This window comes from Neopelma chrysocephalum, unplaced genomic scaffold, assembly GCF_003984885.1.
Source record: "Neopelma chrysocephalum unplaced genomic scaffold, ASM398488v2 Primary Assembly neopelma1_24, whole genome shotgun sequence".
Classification (NCBI taxonomy): Eukaryota; Metazoa; Chordata; class Aves; order Passeriformes; family Pipridae; genus Neopelma; species Neopelma chrysocephalum.
The window spans coordinates 41,849,429-41,868,736 of NW_020897693.1; the positions used below are offsets into that span (position 1 = coordinate 41,849,429).

The 19,308-nt window shown below is 40.9% G+C and overlaps 1 long non-coding RNA gene across 1 annotated transcript; it reads left to right on the forward strand.

The window, feature by feature from the left end:
* The first annotated feature begins 79 nt into the window (after window positions 1-79).
* Window positions 80-19,060, forward strand: LOC113963062. The gene is made up of 2 exons (XR_003532626.1): window positions 80-309; window positions 17,949-19,060. It is a non-coding gene; the product is annotated as an uncharacterized LOC113963062 (long non-coding RNA).
* Window positions 19,061-19,308: the final 248 nt, after the last annotated feature.

Here is a 19,308-nt window from a genome sequence, read left to right on the forward strand (position 1 = left end):
CGGGCAGCGGGAGCCCACACGGCGCCTGCGCGGCGGCGGCGCTGCGGCGCGCGGGACACGTGGTCCGCGGGGAGGGGGCGGGGCCCGGGCGGGCCCGATCCCGCCGTGGTACCGCGGTGCCACCACGGTGACCCCCCGGTGCCCCTCCGGTGCTGCCCCGGCACGGCCCGTCTGGGATCGTGAGAGAGAGTCGATCTCAGTGTGTGAGCCCTTGCCGCGACACCCCTTCCCACACCGCGTGCGTTGCTTGCCCTGTGTGACACATCCCGCAAGCTCGTTACCATGCCCAGATGCAGAGGTGTCTGTAATGTAAGTTGTGTGTCAGCACATGTTCTTTGTCCTTGAGACTTAAGCTGCTTATATTAAGCATATGTCTGTCTGCTTGCTTTGCCACGCTGCTGTGAGCTCATTACAGGCGGGACACAGATTCCAGTTTTATTGTTCATGCTGACCTGGAAATAAACTCCTACCACCTTCCCCACTTCTGATAACCTCTCTCAGCATCTGAAATTAGTATCCAAAACACCTAGATGAAGGTATGTGCCAGAAGTAAAAATGTCTCTAGCTGTTCCCACCGTTGCTGTTACCACTACTGCTACATTTTCTTCAAAGAAAGGTGTGTGTGGATACTGTCAGGATCTGTAAGATCACTGTTTTCTGAATCAGAGAGTGACCAAAAATCCAAAGTAGTCAACATTATATTAGAACAATAAAACCACTTAGGTAAACCGAACTACTTGAGCCCTCTAAAAGAACTAAGCACTTCATGTCTATATATGAGAAGGTCTGAGAAAAGAGTTTCATGCAGAGGCCAAAAATCTGATGAAGTCACATGGTAGAAAATATTCAGCAAACTGAAAGCCACATCTGTGTTCATTCTTGGTTGGTAAAGGCAAGCTATGACTGATTACATCTCCTCCTGATTCTGCTGACAGTCCATTTCTGGAGGGAAGCCTTCCTCCCACTTGGCATCGTGCTGTCCTCCATCTCTGTAATTAACTCGCCTGAATGCAGCAGACCTCCCTAACTACCACTTGGCATAGCATCCCATAGTGCCGAGCAGCTTACCAAGAAGCTAGGGAAAAAACAACCTCTAATATATTTGCCCATGCTGTAGACTCTTTTCCTACTGATTGCAGCCAAAAAATGGAGGAGAAACACAACTGGGTTCATGGACAGTATCATGTACCCCTTGGGGTTTTAACCATCTTAGTTATTTATATGGTCTCCAGTATTGTAGTATACAAGAGAATCACAACCATTGACTTCCATATCTGCATAGTACCTGAGTAAGATCAGGGAATTTTTATCACTGTAGTTTCACACTGTCAGAGTTACGCTTGTATCTGTTCAAGGGGGACTATGCCCTGTAAATGTGATGTCTTTGCAAGCTTTTGTTGCTGTTGTCAAGAGAGATCATAAAACTGACTGGCAGGCAGAGCTCAGCCTCTTTGAGCTGTTGCTTACTACAGCCTTTCCATCTTCTATTTATGTCTCTCTTCTTGCTCCTGCCCTAACCAGCTTTCCATTCCTTGCTCTTAGGAACCATTATATGGAAAATCACATACACAGTGTTCAGCTTAGTTTTATTTTACTCTGGTTTTATGTAGAATTGGGGTAAATACATTTATATTGCCTGCCTGAGCATATAAGGCTTCAGGTCTATGACCTCTGTGCTAAAATACTCATTGATCTGTATCTCATTTGGGTCCTTACAGATGCTGCAACTACAGGAAAGGCTTCATTTGTCTGAGCCACCAAAGTCAAGCAACCAGTAGACACAAACCTATAGAAAACTAAACTGCATTAGTTTTAAAGCATGGAATTGTTAATTTAAATGTATCTGTAAGGTGAAGTGGTTGCAGGTGAGGTTCTTAAATATGAACAGTGTGTGACAACCCCAGCCTATCTATAATATTCATGATTTATAATATCATTGTTACAATTTTAGCAATGGCTTGCTGAGAGTAGCATAGGAATAAGGACCAGTTGAAGTTAAATAAGTAAGATTCAGGTCACAGAGCTTTTAGACTAAGGGGGAGTAGTATGCCAGCTTGGTTTTCAGGTGGCAGGAACCAGTTATGAATTTGTTCCCAAAGTTCTGTAAGTAGGTAAAAACACCCATTCAATTCTCCAACAAACCTGACTCATAATCAGGTAGCGAAAATGACAAGAAAAGGAAAAGAAGTCTTGCAGGCTGAATGTTTGGTTCATTAGTGGTCTTTTTTTGATATTCTAATATGATTAACTGGAATGTAGTCAAAATGGATGGTTAGATTGAAGTGCCAAGATCTTGCTGTGCAATAGTCATCCTTTTAGTAGCTAAAATAAACCTTCTTTCTTATGACTCAGAGGCAAACAGTGTGTTGGGTAACAACTTGGGAAGACATCTGGCAGGTTGGAAGCGAGGAAGGCTTTCTTTCGCTTTAGATTTTTTAAAGCATAGAGGTCACCCCTTGAGTGCAGCACATTGTCATTATCTTCGAGGATTGTGTGGTCTCATGGGCTAGACAGCTCAGAAGCACACCAAAAGTAAGCTGGCTAGCTCCTTCTGCCACCTGGGACCTTGGTGCAGAAGACGGGTTATAAAATACTGAGTTACAAACCTTGCTGCAGAGGAGTGGGAATTGGAAGCTAATTGCATTTACATGCAGGTAATATGTTTTCTGAGATGAGAGGATAGGAGATTCAGACTGTCTGACAAACACCCCCAGAGCATGTGCACACACATCTCTTCCCTGATCACTTAATTATAATCCTCACCCCACGCTCTCAGAAATAAATTGATGTTCCAATTTTATCAGGATTGAGATATGTTTGGTCTGATCAATTTAAAATAATCTCTTGATGTCCTAATGAACAAAATCTTACATATGCCCTAAATATTGTAAAATATCCTCTCCTCTTTTGAACAAACAACGTGCAGAATGAGATACTGTGTGAGCCACACAACAGTGTGCAGTAGCTCTGCTCATAAGCAGTAGTGTAATACTTATTCATGTTTTTGCAGGGACTTCGGTAAAATACTTACCAATGGTAATCACTGTACATACACGTTGCATTTTATCTCCAAATTCGAGTGTTAGTAGGAAAAATTGATTATGTGCCACCACTTCTTAAGAATAAAACCAACTCAAGTGTCTATTGCAGTTCATTTACCCTTCATTTGCACTAGGAAGCTCAAGCTTTGAAATGCCCTTTTGATGATATATATCAGAGTTCATTGAAAAGAAAATACACTTGGAAAAAAACCCTGACCATTTCACTTCCATTGCTTCATTTTGTGTCCATGATTCATTTCTTAGATTTTTGGATGTTTCTTTTGATTTTCAGTCCAAATGTGTACTGTTTGTTATTATTAATGATGTATTTGTATTGCTGTATTGTGTGCAGGGTCTAATCAAATCCAGGGTCTGCTGTGCTGGATGGTTTGCTAAACTCAGATTACAATACATGGTCTAGAGAATTTACCAATTAACTAGAAGGTGTGATCATGCAAGGTGCCTCCTGCAAACCAGTGAGAAAACCAGATGTGTGTAATTTTCGGTGAGAGTTGGGGTCACATCACATGTTGCAGAAGGTGCCTACTACAGAAATAATGTCAGCTGCATTAGTTGGAGAGTGTTTTGCTGTAAACAACACTTTTTTATTCATGACCTTTTGAAGTGTGACTTTCTGATGTTATGGATCAAATCCTTAAAGTCTAATTTACCTGTTAATTTTTTTTTTTTGAGTGTGTGTGTTTCAGTTCAATTTCATGGAACTCAAAGCTAAAGAAGAGCTTAGAATACTTTAGAGTATCATTTCTTTATTGGCAACTGATCCACAATAACTGAATCCTTAAGGGCTGAAAAACAAATTTAAGACTGATGCTTCTTATGCTAAACAGGATTCATTTTTGTCAGTGATATTGATGAGATTGTGCAAATATATAGATCTAGACTATTAGTAGCTCTCTAATGTTACTTGGTTTTTGTTGTTTTTCTTATCTGAGCTTTTATCAGTTTCTAAACCTACTTTAAAATTTTGTAGAAGAAGGTTATTTGCCATACTCATAAAAACATTGCTCATAATAGATCAGCTGAGAGACCCTCAAAGAATAGACTGAAGTTGATATGCAAGCCACAATAACTGGTTTTCTATAATCAGTGATGGCAGAGTGAGAGGTGTGCTTCCTTGTGTGAAATGGGTGCTGTGGAAGCACAGCAATGGCAGCAATGCTCTTTCTGCCCTGGTTTTCCTTGTTCCTTCAATCACCAGATCTTCACGCAGAGATGAAGAGAGCCTATGTTCTGGTAAGAGAGCTGAGGAAGAAGGGAGATGAGGGCAAAGGATTTTGTTTGCTGCTGGCAAGAGAGAAGGAGGCTTCTCTGGGGCACCTACAAATTCCCCACCAGCACGTTCTGGGGAAAGGTGAAGGGCACACAGCCACTGTGTTTCTGGAGAGCCTGGTGAATTAGATGAGGTGAAATAGTTGCATCCAGCAGAAACAAAGTGTAAACTATTATTTTGAAGGAGATGTTAAAGAGGCCTTGCCCCAAGCAGGTAGCAGAAGATACATGTACATCAGGGGCCTTTGAAGAAGCATGAGGAAAAGAAGTGACACTAGACTCCCATGTTAAGATGGGGAGGCCTGGAGACAGATAGGGGTCTGTCTGTGGAACAGTCCCGCACCTCAAGAAATGAAGACAATGTGGGTGGTGATCTATGCCAGGAGGTTAAACCTTACAAAACTATTGGCCTGTGAAGTCCGTGGGCTGACAATGATGGGCAGACCATGGCCATTACATTTAGACAAACCTACACTGGGAGGCACAAAATTAATTAGTTTGCCTGCATGACCTTTATGTAGCTAACTTCTGCACATGCACAGGGAAAATCTCTCACTCTGATCACCAAGGCATGTCCTAAAAGGAATGTTATTTGATTGTAAATCAAATTACGTTTGGATTAACCTTTAGTTGGGTCCTTAAAAGGGGGTTGTATGTGTACATAGAGGGGTTGTTTGTTGTAACTGTTGCTACAGTGTCACTGATGCTTTTCATGAGGATATAATCACTCACCCTGTGGCTGCGTTCCTTGGTAAATGCTTTTCGTAGTTTGTCAGTGCAGAGAAAGATGCCAAAAACAAACCGCTGATGATGATGGCAATTGCTTTCCTTGGCTGTGTGAACCTGCACTGCTGGTCTTTTCCTATCACTCAGTACTGTATAAAATGATCCTTTTTTCTCCTCCTGTTTCTGTGTGCAATGTGCACAATATAAGAAGTTTGTGGAATGAGCGGTTACTCAATACACTGATCTCCCCTCACAGCTCAGTATGGCGCTATGCCTACTTTGCTGCACACTTCAACCTGCTTTGAATGCAGAGTTGATAACTTCCTACAGCCCTTTCTGTGCATCTGAGTGCTTCACAAACACTAATGAATTCTCAAAAAACAGTTGTTATATCCACCCTGTAGATTACAATGTGAGACACAGAATTATTCAGATGGAGAATCTGCTTGTTGTGGAGCTCAGTTAAGGTACCTGGGCCCTTATGGGCACTTCCCAGTACTGCAGCACATGCCATGCTCAGTGCATGTATCCTGTTCAGTCCTGTTGCAACTGTGAGTCTGCCCTCTTGCAAACTTGGCACCAGGATTTCAAGTCAAGCACTCAGAACACGAAGAGCAAACTGCTATCCAGAACTTAAAAAAAGTTTAAGTAATGACTGATTATTACATTGTTAATCTTTGGCAGAGGCAAGTTTAGATTCCCAGGAGAGCACTTAGCTATGAGACAGTCCTTTCTCTGCCTGAAACGTCTTGTCTCGTGCCACCTGTGCCTTCCAAGTTCTACAGCATGCTGAGCAAAGGTCAACAGATGGACACTTTTTAAAAAAATGTACATTCCTGATTTATACCCAGAATAGGTCCATCCTATAAATTATCTGGTTAGACCCTGCTATGACCCAGTTGGATCTGGGTGTTGTAAAGTGCAGTTACTGATGTTAAAAACAGTTATCCATTGGAACCTAAATAGGTTTTGATTATATAGCATCAGCCGAATTCACAGCACTGACCAGAATTTGTCTGTGTACTTAATGTGTGGATAACTAACTAACTCATTGGGAAGTTCATGCTAGAAAGATGATAGTAGATGATCAGTGGGAAGTACAAGAACTGATGATGTGTATATAAAGCCTGTTCATAGAATCATAGAACTATAAGGAAAAGACCTTTAAGATCATCGAGTCCAACCGTTAACCCAGCACTGCCAAGTCCATCACTAAACCATGTTCCTAAGCACCACATCTACACATCTTTCAAATCCCTCTAGGGATGGTGACTCCACCGCTGCCCTGAGCAGCCTGTTCCAGTGCTTCATGACCATTTCAGTGAAGAAATTTGCACACAGAATCACACGCAGAATAATTTAGGTTGAAAAAGATGTCTAAGATCATAGAGTCCAACCCTTGACCAATCACCACCCTGTCAACTAGACCATAGCACTAAGTGCCACATCTAGTCATTTCTTGAATACCTCCAGGGATGGTGACCCCACCATCTCCCTGGGCAGCACGTTCCAATGCTTAACAATCCTCTCTGTGAAGAAATTCTTCCTGAAATATGCTGAGCTGGAAGGGGTCCACACAGATTATCGAAGCCCAACTCCTGTCCCTGTACAGAACAGCCCTGAGAATCACATCATGTGCCTGAGCATTGTCCAAATGCTACTTGAACTCTGGCAGACTTGAGGCTCTGAACACTTCTCTGGTTCTTTGTATTCAAATTGCTGAATGGTAATGCTCCTGAGATGTTGCTTGATCAATGGTGGACAAATCTTGTCATGTTATTACTGCTACTTCTTCTACTGTCTTAAGAAAGAAACTTGGATGATGAAGCTCTTATCAAGCTGAGTAGTGTCTGGACAAGACTGAGTGAGTATGGTTTCTGAAAGAGGTAGGGCTGGAAACAAGTTGAAGCAATCAGTCATTGTCAGTGAAAGAGCAATGAAGATGTTGTTAGAAATCTTCAGATGCTGGATGTTTTTGAAGTGCCAAGTGAAAGCAACAGGCAGAGTAGTCAGTGGTCAGACTACTTGAAAGAAGTAGTCAACATGATGAAGATCTAACCTCCCTAAAGAGAGCTGAACACTGTAATGGACTGCTCTCAATCTGCAAAAATTACCTTGTGTCAAATCTAAATATTCCTTACTGCAATTTAAGTTCACTACTTTTTGTTCTGTCAACAGTAGACACAGGAAACAGATTATTCTCTTAGCCTTTGCAACTACTTTTATTGAACGAGTCTGGAAGAGAGTCACCTTCTCCCCTACTTCTCTATTTAGACTAAACAATTCAAACTTCTTCAGCTTTTCTCTGGGGATATTTTGTGGTTCTTGGTCGTTCTCCTCACACTTCTTTGTTGTCTGTGCAATTAATTCACATCTTTCTTGACGTCCAGGTCCCAAACTGGAAGCCCAAATTGCAGCACAGGTTTTACCACTAGCGCATGCTGTAGGGAACCTCACAGATGATGCTTTTGGGTGTATCTCCCAATCTCTTTGCACCTTCAGTTATTACTGGTCCCTTTAGGATCTCTTCTAGCAGTATCCTTGGCACTCACATGGATGAAAAGCATGAGGAAATAATCACTGAACTGGTGGGATTTCCTCATCTCTTTGCAGGAGTTTGAAAACATGCTTCTTGGAACAGCAGTACAGAGTATTGTGAGGGTCTGCCCAGTTCAGGAGAGGTTGATGCCATTTTTTGTCTCCTCGTGGAGGTAGTGTGTCTCAGGTCTTTTGGGGAATGTGGCTTTCCTTCTTTCATCCTTAGTGCTAAATCCTTGCTTGCTGTCTGGACCCTGACTCTTTGACTTCAAAAGAAGATGCCTTCTTGGAAGAGCAGCTTATTCACCCCCAGCTGCTGATGCTTCTATAGACTACTTCAGCTTGCCAGTTTCCTTTTCTGCATCCTGACCTTAATAAAGGGTTTGAGAAACAAAGTAAATTAATTAGCAGCTCCTGTCCTGAGGTATTCTCAGACTATGCATGAAGACCCAAGTCCTGAAAAGAAAGAAGCTATGAAGCACTGACTGAGGATTTTTTGCCTTTTTAGACTGAGAGCTGCATGAGAGACCTGTGTTGGCTGTACCACAGCTGGGACTGACCTGTTTTGCTTCCTGACAGTAGTGGTGCTGATGGTGCCAGGGGAATCTGCAATGCCACACCAAGCCACAAAGCATTTCAGAGATGAGATGTTATTAACAGATTTTGGTTAAAAAGTCACAGTTAATGAAAACCTATGACTACTACTGTGAGTACTGAGATTACATTAAGAGTGGTAGCAGTTTCCTGTTAGGAGAGAAAAAGGAAGAAAAGCGCATGGAAAATCACACAAATACTGACACTCAGATTCTGATGAGTCTTTTAAATGTGAAGGTAGGATCCGAGGAGGTCATGTATGAACTTTTATATGCTGTAGTGGGGTCCTATTATTTTCATGGGATAACTGCTGGAGATGAGGGACTGTATCCCTAGGACATCACAACTGAGGATAAAAATTTGCTGTACCAGGCTGCCATATATATAGAATGCATAGTACACATATATCCCATGTAAAGAATTTGAGCTAACAGGAGGAGTTACAGCAATTACCTGAATGAGATGGTTGCCTTGGAAGTCCCTTTTAAATAGAAGTAGGTTTAAGCTGTATCAGATGTAGTTCTGTGTTGACTGACAATTCAAGGGTTTTTGGATGCAGAGTCTAGGTGCAGATCCTAACAGATAAAGTCAATCCTGAATGCAGTAAACTGAAATCAATAGCATATCGCAGTGGTTTAAATTAATAATGCGCTGAAAGTCTGGTTTTGCTTATGTTTCAAGCTTTTGACTCTGCCTCTCTTTTTGCCTTTGAATTTAACATTCATTGCACACTGATCTTAGTTTTCTCCCAAGCACTTTCATCCTCTGCCTCAGGCCATCCCATGTACATGGGAGGAGATCTGTGCAAAAGATTTTTTCCAAATCCCTCCTTAAAATTAATTTTTACTATGAATCTTATGAGCAATGATATGCTGCTACTGTTTGGTGTGCTGCATATAGCATTCACCTTGTTACTCTTCGCTTTTCCCACCAAATGTACATTTATTTTTGGCTCAAGCTCTGCTCTTTCAAAATAAAGGAGCCTAATGTGCCAGAAGGTGTTACCTTGGTAAGACCAGTTTTGCTTCTGTAGACCTTTGCAGCTGTCTGGTGATGCCAAAGCAGAAGCTGCCTATGAAAGTGGTATCTCAGGATAAAGACAGGCTTCTGAGGCTTTGTTGGGACAGTGACTCCACCAGTTCCTTTTGTGATATTGCAGAACAAAAATGAATGCATGACAGATCCTGATAATTTTCCCCCTCGGTGTCTGATTCTCTCTGTACTTCACTTTCTAAAGAGTTGTTTTATTTGACCTATTTAGACTATAACATAGCTCATGCAGTAGTTTGCATGTTGCTATATGGATAGCATGTAGCCTTGTGACATAACACCTATTGGCAGTCCATACCCTGCTGAATTAAACCTGTGCTCTGGAGAGACCAATCGAGGATTAGGCATTGTGAGCAAGTCTTAGAGCAGCAGGTTGTGGAGCTCATGCAGCTGAGCTGTTATGTCCACACATCACTGCTTGGGGATATTAACCTGACTCCAAGAGTAGTACAGAAATTTATCATGATGTTGAGCATTTCTTGCTGCATGCCAGAGACATGCCCTTAAATTCCTGCAGGCAGTATTCATTTTCAGTCTGTAATTCTTTGTGAACAAACTTTGGAGATGAGTGTTGCAGGCAGAAAACAAAAGATGTGAAAGACCAACCACTGAAACAAATGAGCTGGCTCTGGATGGCACCCAGGATTACAGCATCCTCCACAGTTGAATGTGAAAATTACTTCATGATGCCTTCCCACAACAGAACAAAAAACCAAAAGGTTATGTGTTCTTGAGACCTGACGAAAAAAGAAACAGCACCTGTGGTGATTTTAGAAGTAGACACGGTTCATTTATCCAAATTGGACGAATGGGGGTATTGACCAGCTTGCTTTTGCAAGCCTCCAGCTGATCACAATCAGCCATTGGGATTAGTTTTGTGTCCTGTCCAAAATCCATGGGTTGTCTCCTCCCTCTGTCTGGGTTGGCGCGGTGCCACTGTCTTCAGTTGTACAGTGCCAGCTAATACCAGCTGAGACTCCAGACAGTGATTTGCTTATTCATCAGATTCCAAGGGGAAAGTATAAATAGTATTTAGCTCTCTTACTGCTCCCTCCAGAAAAAAATAAGGAGTCTCATCTTCATTTAAACAGAAGGAAAAAGCCAAATAAAGGTAAAGCATTAAAATTTTGGTGTATCAAAGAAAAGGGCAAAAAGCTGGTATTGTCCTACTAAAATTGATAGAAACACTATCCCTGACTGGTGAACGTAGGATGAATCCCCAAATTATCATACGGGCCCTTTATAGAAGTAGAATAGTTTTCAGGGGAATTCAGCATTTCATTGCTTCTATCAGTGTTAGCAATATATTGATTATTTTTGTGATTGTAAATAAAGGCAGCAGCCAGTTTGGGTCCTTACCCGCATACAGAAATATCTGTTAAAAGAACTTCCAAAATGCTCAGCCTTTCTCAAAACAATTGCTTTGTTCTGGATCGGATGTGGCCAGAAACAGAAAGCAGCATCCTCTACTACTGCCCCTTCCCTGCCCAGGACTCTCCAATCAGTCTCTGGCGAGTCAGTCTGCCTGCCACCCCCCCAGCACATCCAAGAGCGTTCAGCCTGACAGCACTGCACTGTTCAGAGGCTCAGACTTTGGACCGGGGCTTTGCTGGCATTTAGCTGAGCCAGAACTGCAGGAGGAATCCTAGCCTAGAGTCATATTAAGTAATCCCTCTATTCCAGCTCTTACTCCAGCTGACTATTTTTTGAGCTTACAGAACAAAAATGTTGTATACTGTATAAACCAGCCAAAGGCATAGCAGAGAATATCCTTTGTTCCAGGTTTCAACCAAGTTTTAAGTTGCTTTTCATGCTACTTACTTAGGTGGATAGAAACCTTATCCTTCAGGAGAACAAGACCAGGGCAAAGTCACTGCACACCCAAGCAGCTGTAGGTAACTGAGCCTGCCTGGTGTTGCGCAATGATTTAGTGCCATCTACAGTGTGAAATGGGTCTCGGAGACTGAGGGGTGTCAGAAGTTTAAATTACACACAAAGCAAAACAGCACGCACAAAAAATTGCCTTACAATTTAAGAACAAATAAAGACATGATAAAAAGCCAGAAGAAATTAAATTAAATGCTTGCTATATATTAAAATAGCAATAGAAGATTTAACGTTGTTTAATTTGTACTTTTGAATATGCTTGATTCCAACATAGATTGATGTATTCCTATGTTATAGGATTTTTTTTTTCTCAGCTCGTTTGTTTTTGCTGTTGTTGATCTGAGATTGAAGTAAATGACAAAATGTCACCTGGTGCCCTTCTTAATAAGGTTTATGCAATAGCATACCACACCTGGTCCAGGTCCTCTGGTGTCATTGGTATTACTTACCCAGACTTAAGGAGAGAATCAGGACTCTGTAAAGTAAATTCCATATTGTGGAGTCTTCCTTGTTAGTGCAGTTATTGAAAACCTAGGAGCATGTCATCCTTTTGAAGAACTGTGCTCTTGTCCAAAGCACATGAGCATTTGATTGTGCTTAACTTATCCACTTAGGAAGTTCTTTCCATTACACCTTCTCTGTGCTCTGTTCAATCAAAAGGGTGGGGTTTTTTACCCACATGATGATAAACTTCTTTCTACCCTTGTACAGTCTCGCAGCAAGAGGGCTGAGCCTGATTGCTCTTTAGCCTTTATATGTCATAACTAAAATTTGGGATTGAGAATAAGTTTCTGCCAACTGGATGTGGACTCATCCTAAACTCTTACACAAACTGGCAGTCAGGCTCTGAATCACTGCAAGAGCAGCTTCCCAATTTCTGCAGTACCTGAGGGCCTAAATGGAACCTCTAACAACAATCTCTTGGGTGACACCAATAGAGAATGACTTCTCCATTTGCCATTATTGATATTTCTAAAATTAAATGGATTTGAGAATAGGAATTGAAGAAGCAGGCTCTGATATCAAGGTCTCTCACAACCTTCCTTACTGCTCTCTCCTTTCCTCTTTGCTTGTATTCCTTGGTATTTATATGTTTTTGCCATTAGACCCGTTGTTTTCTTGTGTCAGTGATATTATATTTATTATTCCTAGGGCAATACACTGACAAATTCAAGAACATACTTTCTCCTTTTTTATACACATTATGCAGAGCAGCCTTATTAAATGTTGAAACAATACTTGCAGGAATCTAATGTACATGCCTTCCTTTCTAGTGTGGGAGATGAATTTATTGGAGACTGGAGCTGAGAGGAAGGACAGTATTAATATTTTTTTTCCTTCAGAGAAAAAACAGTTGTAGAATTATGGACAAGAAGTTTGTTATGTCTGTGTTTAAGGACACAAGAATTAATCAGCTGCTTTTCTTAAAAGAAGGATAATGTTAAAGAAGTACCTGCCTTCAATTACTGAGTAAATGCTCAAGGCAAAACACAGTCTATAACTAGCTTGTAAATGATTTGTTTATTCAAAATGCAATGATGACTTCAGTGTTATTAAGCCTGCTTGGGCAATGCTCTTGAGCAACACGTATTCTGGATTATAAACATGCAGCATCTGATTCCAGCATTTGGTTCTTCTCTCTGATATACTGTTGTAATTCAGGAGAAACTGCACTCAAGGTAATGAGCTTTTCCACTTCAAAACGGGAGCAGAGCTCAGCTCTGCCGTCCCCAGGTGGCAGTGTGCGCCCTGTATAGACAGAGAAGCCCAGGTCGTGGCTCGGAGAGACCCAGGTTACCCTGTGTGGTGTTGGGAGGGGGTGGATTCACTTTGGCCAAGTTCCATTGCTGCATTCAAAAAAACCCACTTCTAGTCTTTTCTTCCAAAAGTGCCTCCAAAAGCCTGTGCAGCTTAAACAAGTGTTCCAGTAAGGTTCAGAATGAAAAGGTCATGAATTTATGTTAAAACACATCTAGATGGTGTCTGTGCTAGAAACAGACATTGGAATAGTTTCTATTTGCAAATTGCAAAGGATGTTCTTCTGTATCTGAAGAAGCAGCTCAGAGTAGAATCACCACCAAATCCTCTATATTCCACTATACTTACTATTGAGGTGCAATTTATGGAAAAATAGAATATTACTGATATCAGGCACATTTATAAATATCAAATGTATTTAATTTTATTGAAGACAGTTTTTTTCAATGTGTCCAAGTAGTACAAATAGAATTTATTTTCTTTCAAGTATGAAACTTATGGAGGGAAAGTTACAATGTTAGAAATTTCTCATTAAAAGAAAATTAACCCCAACCTTCCAAAAAACTCAAGGTAATTTTGCTTACTTCATTTTCAAATTAGAGACTTACATTTCACTGTAGTTCTACAAGTTAAATACCACCATGAGGACAACTGTCCTAAATTTATATTGCTGTAAGACCCCTGTTTTTAATTTCTCTGTATTTTGATGCATCTCTAATCTTTTATGACAGTGATAGTTCAGAAACTCATTCACTCTGACTGAAATGTTTTCCTCTGTGAAAAAGCAAAGATGATCACAAATATTCTTTCAAATATAACATCAAAGGGTTTATTTATGGGAGTATTATTATAGATAGACCAGGAAAAAAAAAAGACTGGTTAAAAATTCTCACTCCAATAATGTCATTGGAGTAATTTTATCAGGACTGAAAAAACTGCAGATCTGTAGATTAGTGATAATGAGTGTTAATTTTCAGAGAAGTTTCAACATGTGTTGTAGTTCTGTATGTTCCATTCTCTTTAAAATAAGGATGTCAATGTCTGTGTCCAGGGACGGTTAATGGTTCTCTGTGCAGCAGGCTTGGTTCCCTCAGGTGATATTCCAAAGCCAAGTACCATGGAAAATATGGCCCAGCATTAACTTCCTGCACACTTGACTCGCCTTTTTAAATAAAATCAACAAGTGGCCTCATGCAGACATCAAACTGCTTAAACAGCCTTACACTGTTATCTACAATCTTTGCCCAGGAGCAAATGAGGGAGAAAATGAGCTACAACATCATGGGGTCAGTGCTGTCTCTGTATGTTAGTTGAAAGTGCTTTGTTCTGGCACTGATGGGGATGTATCACTGTACCAGTGGCTACAGAACCTGCCCTCTCAGCTAAGGTGTGAGGAAATGGTACTAGCTAATGAACATATCAGAAGGAACCTCAGCAATTCAAAATTAAATTATTCCAGTGATAGCAGTCTAAAGAGCAAATACTCTTAAAAGCAGGGCTCTGAAAGAGTGAAAGAGCAAGGAACCATCCTGTGGGATCAGGTATGTTGGGAAAAACGCAGAATGCATTTTTATGGTAGCAGAGAAGAAGAAAGTTGCTAGATAAACTGTGCCAGGAGAGCTTTGAAGTCCTCTTGCCACACTGAAGGGACCAATAACAAACCTAGGAACAGCAAAAGGCTTTTCAAATCTAAACTTTATGTGAGAAAACTCCTAGTGTTTACAAGTGGTGTATGAGTACTGTCTGGGGGGCTGGGAATGCGAGTATAGAGGAGGCTGGAGCACGCTCAGCACCCCCAGGCACTAAATGAGACAGACTGAGTGAGGAATAAAAGGGCCAGTGCTGAGCTAAGAACAACTGAGCCTTTTTGGGGACACTTCGACATACACTGTTCACTGCCATGTGAAAATATGTAGACTGGCTGTAAATGCCAGGGTGCAGCACTATTCTGAGCAGAGGGCTATGGTAATGGGGAAGAGTGGTTTGAGTTTACAGCTCAGTAGTTGGAAGGTTTACTAGAAAAATAAGATTATGGCTCATTTCCTAGTAAATGTTCAGAAAGTGGGAAAATAACTACCAAACTTGGGAAGAAAAATGAGAGCCACTGTTGCTATTGTAAGACACTGATTTAATTTTAATACAGGAATTAATGCTAGTGGGGTCTGAGCAGGAGATAGCTGGAAGATGAAAGCAGAATCTCAGTATAACTTTATGGAGTTTTCAATCCTCACAACTGTAGAGAAATGTAGAAAGCATGAAACACGAAAGCTAAATATCTGAAAACAAGTAGTAGAACTCAAAACCTGTTATTTTAAAGTATCATATATCTAGGACAATCTCTTGGTGTTAGAGGGTCTGTCTCGGGAAGTTTGGTTGCTTGGGGTTACCTACTGCATGCTTAGCTCTACTGCCGCAGCTGATGAATGCAAATCAGTCTTTTGCTGTCTAATTACTTTAGAAACATCTCTTGGACACATTTATTTCTGGAAAAATTCTGAATTTGTTACAGATAAGTAGGATATTTAGTGTTTGGGGAGAATTTACAGGAAAAAAACCTTGTTGTCTCTTCCTCCATAAAATCAAGCAGGTAAATTTACCAAGATAACAAATCCACAGCTCTGGCAAAATACGTGCCAGATATGTCTGTTTCATCACTGATCCACTATTGTTTGTTGTGTAGACTGCTAACTCTGCTCTTTACACATTGGTAACATATTCTGCACATTGTCAAAAAAACCTCAAGATGAGGCTCTCCCCACCATCAGTGTTTTACAGGCTGTCTTGGAAGTGAGCTTCAAGTATGTACTCTGATGAGAAGCCTAGAGAAGGATGACATGGTTATCTGATTCAGTCTTTGGTAATTAAAGGCAGGAGAAAATACAGAAGAAATTAATAAAATGTATTTAGAAATGAGTAGGGAATCTAATAAGTTGCATGTTTACTGCAGCTGAGTGAAAATCTTCATGTCTTCATGTAACAACCACAGATTTCATCTGTCAAAAACGTCCATGCTGGAAATGGCACAGTCTGTAGCTGAGGGGAGGATTATTTACTTTCCTGTCTCTTCACCTCCAAGTGCACAAGTAACACATTTTGTATAGATATGTGCAGACTGTCAAATGTCTGATTGCTATGGGTGAAAGCTGACTAGCTATAAACCAGCGGCAGTTTGCAAGATGAATTCCTTAATTAGCATGGTGCTGGTCCTGGGCTAATAGCTTCTAAGCGTGGGCTTAGTGCCACAACACTGAAGCTCTCCAGCATCCATCCAGTTCTGCATGCAGAGGAGTATATATATCCCTCTCTGTACCTGCCCATTTACTTCTGTTCATAAATAGTCTCCTACCAGGAATGCTGATAACATTTTTCTGCCTTTGCCTGTTACCCTGTCACACATTTTGCTTTGATGCTGAACCCAGGCAGGTGACTCGACATTTCCCTGCTGTGGATGGCTGCTCTCTCAGCAGGCTGCATCACAGCTTCACCTGGATTAGTGATGTTTTGGGTAGGATGTGCAGGAAGGAGATATTCTCTGCAGCGGGAGCAGGGAATTATTTTATTCAAGGTACTAGTCATTTATGGGTCAGATTGTTTTTTGAATGAAGGTGGTATGTGAACTGCAAATGGGAATTCCAGAGAGCGTGTCATTGGGGTGCAAACAATTTGTGTGAAAAGACATATGCATATGAATATGGGGGAAAAATATTTTAAAGCTCTAGTAGATGGGAGGACAGGCAGCTTTCTCCATTTTGCCTCACAGCAGCATCAGCAGAGACAGACTCCTCCCACCCACTGGGCTCATCAGTGTAACTCAGTGGGAGGTGACTGCATCAAGCCAAGGTGCTCCTTTCCCAGTAAGTGGGCACATACATACACTCCGGCTGGTGATGACCCAGGGACAGCAGGTGCCCAGTATATTTTGGGTTGTGTTGGTGCATCTTGCATCCAACTTAAAAATTAAGGGACTTGACTGTCAAGCAGATGGACTGCTTGCCTTCATTGAAAAGAATTCAGCATTCTACAGGCTTTGAGCAATAGAAAATAACAAAGGACTGGGAAACTCCTGGCAGCAGTAATTACTGGCTGGTCAGGATACCCCAGCTCTCCCCTCACCAGGATTAAATAATGGGCCCTATAATGCACCACGGATCCCGACTCTTCCACTTCAGGTCTGCCAGTTGGAGGAGCTGCTGGATCCACAGCTCCCCACCTGAGGAAAAAGTGGGACTAGTGGTGAGTTCTGTCTTTGAGCCCTCAGTTTTTCTTTTCCTCATGCAAATCCATCTTCTTAGAGGAGCTTTCTCTTGCTGTTCTTTTCCACATAGAAAATATATGTTTTATTCATCCCAACTAGAAACCAGCTCTCCTTAGGAACTCCCCTCAAAGAAGTTTCTCTCCTCCCACCTCCTAGATGGCAAGTTTGTGCTTGAGAAGAAGGGAATGCTGTCACAGCATCCTAGAGAGACACGCATCACAAAACCCCATTTCTGTGGGGTGCCTTTTATAAGCTTTATTATAGTCCCCAGCACAAATACTCTGTGATTATAGAAGACTAAGTAAAATTAGTTAACTAAATTAAGCAGCAACTCTCTTCCCTATTATATCAACTCCCAGTGTTAGTAGATACTCAAAGCTCTTGTATATGATTAGTGGTAAGCTGCGCTACTGTAACTATTAAGCAAATAATACTGTTCCTACAAAGATTTTGTTAATAAAAAGCTCCAGAAATAGGCACAAAATATACTGAATCTGTAGGAAAATAAAAAAAATTTCATGTCTTTTAATGTGCCTTTTATGCTTTTACATGTGTCTTGTATAAGAATATACGTGCATGGCATGGACTAAGGTACTTTTCTTTCCAACTGCCACAGTTTACTAGTGCGTCTAGTCTGAACATGCAAAATATTCCTCTCTGGATTATTTTTCCATTAGAATCTGCCACATCTCTGGAATTATAGCTGCAGAAATTCAATAATATCAAATAATTTATTTGGCAATAGACAGCTTATTCTGAGAGCATTTCAATTTTTTTAGCTTTATTTAACCTTATTTCCTTTAATTTAGGAGACAATCATTGGATTCTCAGCATTTTCACTGGCAGTTCTTGGACCAGCTGGATGGTTCCTGTGCCACCTTCCAAGCTATAAAAAGAAATAGAAAACATCCCTTCAAAATTAAGATCTGAAGGCTGAAATAAACTGTAATGCTCCAAACTTGGATTCTCTTGAAAGCCCTGATACAGCATATGGCTAACTAAAGTCTCAGTTCACACACTGTTATGCATCCTGTATGCCAGGTCCCAGGTCACAAAGCTTTTGCAGATTTTGTAGAACTGGACCCAGAAATTAAATGGTGTAGGAATGCAAAATAGTGGCAGGTCTACTCTGCCATCACCTGCTGCATTGGACCAGTCTGTGTGTACCAGTCTGAACCTGTCATCAGGTACTGCGGGAAATGGAAGATCGGCGAGGAGGATTGTAAACACACTTGAGAGACCTGCAGTTTGGGTCTCAAAAAAAAACATATATCGTACTAATTGTGTGTTAGACAAGTAAAACATCTGTGTCTAGGCCTGTGATAGCCTTAGAGGCACCTTATCGAACATGCTTGAGATTCTTGCCCAGCTGTGGGCAAGGTTAAAACACAGTGGTAAATTATGCTTGTGCAAATCCCTGAAATACAGGAGAAAAAAGCAGGTTGCGTGGTCCTATAGCATGGATCAAGCTTCACAGTGCCTGTGTTCCCGCTTGTGTGTCTCTTCTGACTGCTGCTTCAGTGATCCCTAGTTGGCAGGGTAACAAAAATGAATTCACTCTTTGCATTTAATCTGTGGTTTTGTGGTTGTTCCTGTGTCCTGCCTGTGTCAGCTCTTACTGGTACTGTCAAAGCTTTAAACTAAATAAATGGGAGAAAATACAGAAAAAAAAATATTTTTATAGTCATCTCAGACAAAAATTCTGAGAGTTTAAGATTATTTTCTCCAAAGTTTCTCTTTAATCTTTACATGTGTTCTTTTGGTGTTCCTCCACCCAATCTACTCTTCCACAAGAATAAATGTTTTTCTGCAGGTCATGATCGTTAGATACTTCACTTTATTTTCAATGTCTAGATTAAAATTTGTGACATTTGAGATATTTTCCCATGATTGCTATTTATAATAAATGCTATGATAAATACTTTGAAGTCTAGACTATATTTGAGAAAAGTACAATAAATAATACTTGTTATGCCATGTTACATGTGTTATGAAGGAATGTCTTTAATAATTTCATGTCTGTCTTGCAAAAAAATACAGAATATTAACCTATCTCACTTTGTGTTTCCCACCAAGGCTCTAGTCTCTGATGGTCCACCCTTCATTTCATCTTACATAGCTCCTGGACTCCTATGTGGAGCAAACCCATTTGGAGGAGAGGCTAGCTGG